The following is a 2,475-nucleotide window of genomic DNA, read 5'->3' on the forward strand; positions in this document are numbered from 1 at the left end:
CACTCCCACAATCAGGGAAAAGGAGAGGAGACCCGCAGGTTGAAATGAAAATAGATTTGATGAAACAGCCAAATGAGTACTGATGCAAGTATAAAGTATACAAAGTTATACTCATCCCAGAAAATGTACAGTGATCACAATAAACAGGACAGCAGTCCCCAGAAGGAGGAGGAGGAGCAGGGAGAGCAGGAGCCAAAGCAGGAAATACGTACCCCCTTCCACAGCAAACTTCCCCCTTTATAGTGAGCATGATGTTTATGGTATGGGATATACCTGTACACAACCTGGGTCAGCTGCCCTGGCTGACTAAAAATTGCTCATGGCCTGCAGACCATGGCTGGTGTCTCTGATTCCGTCCCAGCAAAACTAAGACACCCCACCAGTGCACCATCTGCACATGAGCGCAGGAGCCCACTTTAAGCTCATGCCCGGGCACCCAAGCCTGCCTGAGCTGAGCTATCAGGCGGTCTATGCCCAGCCCTGTGTCCTGCTGTCCTGATTTAATGCTCTTCCTGGCTGGACCATGGGCTTGTGCTGTAAATTGCCCTGTCTCCAAGCCTGGCTAGCTGCACCTAACCAGATCCCCTAGGTGGGTCTTGGACCTGACTCATCACAGAACTGAAGAACAGTTTACCTTGTTCCTTATTCTTGCTTTGAGGCTTGTGGTTTCTAAACGAGCAACAGGTCCCTTTACTGGAGCATTTACTTCATGACGCTGCAAGATGTAATGCCATTTCTCATGACAAGTAAGGTTTCAGTGTATATCAAAGGAGCGCACATGTTCTCTTGGGAAAAACCCAGCTTTGAACAAGTGACTGTCCAGACACCAAGTGCAAAACTTGTTTATAAATGCAGACCTTTTTTCTTTTTTTTTTTTTTTTAATAGGCCTGAGCTATCAGAGTCTTTGAGTAGGAACTCTGTAGTGGATAACTGCAGCTTGTTACTCTTGTTTATTAAAGGAAAAATCATGAAGGAAAATTAATACAGGCAGTACTTACTGGGTGGGAAACTGTCTCAAAAGATGTAACTGCAGGAAGGCTGGTGTCCTCTCACATACAGTCCTCAACATATGGTTAAAAGGGTTTATGTGATCTTTAAGACAGGAGCGAAGAAGGTCTCATGATTACCATGTCCAGGACCCCAGTGTCACAAGAGCCAAGTCAGTACACCCTTGACCCTGCCATAGTCAAGACCCTCATAAAATTATTGAGCGGTAGCTTAAACAGGTTTGTGTTTTGCTCTATCACTTTCACTGAAAAGCTTCATCATGTGAGCCACTGTACTCTAAAACTCTCCAGAAGCCTAATCTCTAGACTGCACAGAGCCACTTTATACCTTTGTTTCTATGATGCTGTTGACTTTTGAACAACTCCTTTCCCTCCTGGTGAACTATACCTCCAATACCCTAAGCAAGGTATTTTTCTTAATAGCAATCCTGTCTTCCTTCTCAGGCAGGCAGGCAAAATCCAAGGACTACTCAAGCACTTCAGAGGGCACTGACAAAAAGGACAATTATGCAGGCTTGGAAACAGGAAACTTAATTATCTCAGTTATGATCTTGTTTTGAAATAACGTATCAAAGAGCAAGTCACACGTGTAGCCCACAACTGACGCTAAGTTACAATGGCAGTTGTGCTGCTGTAACTGAGAGGGTACCTGAGGCAGATCAGTGAAAGAATGTAGCTGAAAATATGCAGATCATCAAAGAATGCATGACTTATATCAAGACCCACAACAGAGAAGATGTGTAGGTTGATGACCTTTGACTTGAGAAAATTCTTGGCCTTCTCTACATGGGACTGTAAGCCCAACTGTCTAGTTCATTTTGCTAATCACTTCCTAAAATTCTTCATAGCTTTCCCTATTTGAGTGAAGAACATTTCAGCTTCTGCCCATTAACAGTCTCCTGTCAGCCAAGATGCACAACTTAATCTCCATGTTTCAGACTGTTGCCAGTCACCTGGAAGCACCAGGAACATTAAGTTATCACAGTGCACAGTTTGGCTTCCAGCATAACGTTCCCTGGTCTGAAGTCTAGGTTAGCAATGACTATCTGAGCAGAGTTGGCTCATGCCTTGCAGTGGCTTATCCAAGATCGTCTTGACTGATGCAAGAAAATTTTTCACACTCTTGGACTTTTTCCACCTTCCTCTCTCCAACGTGGGGTGCAATTGTACAACTCAGCATTGTGGAAATCCTAGAATACCTGACCCAACAAACTTCCTCCCCATGGAGATGACTGGGGCTCTGATCTTCTGTTCTCTTGCAGCAATTGTCATACAATTTTTCAGTTTTGGAAAACTGAACAACATTGTAGAGGTGAAGTCTGAGGTTTGTTATGAAGAACATGACAATCCTTCATAAACTGTAACGTAACACTATTCCAGTGGTCTCTTCTGAGGCTGAATTGTTAAATCAATGTCTACACTCTGTGGTTTACATTTTACTTCACACCTCTTTAGGAGCATGAGGTA

Source organism: Buceros rhinoceros, unplaced genomic scaffold (genome assembly GCF_000710305.1).
Source record: "Buceros rhinoceros silvestris isolate BGI_N320 unplaced genomic scaffold, ASM71030v1 scaffold13646, whole genome shotgun sequence".
Taxonomy (NCBI): Eukaryota; Metazoa; Chordata; class Aves; order Bucerotiformes; family Bucerotidae; genus Buceros; species Buceros rhinoceros.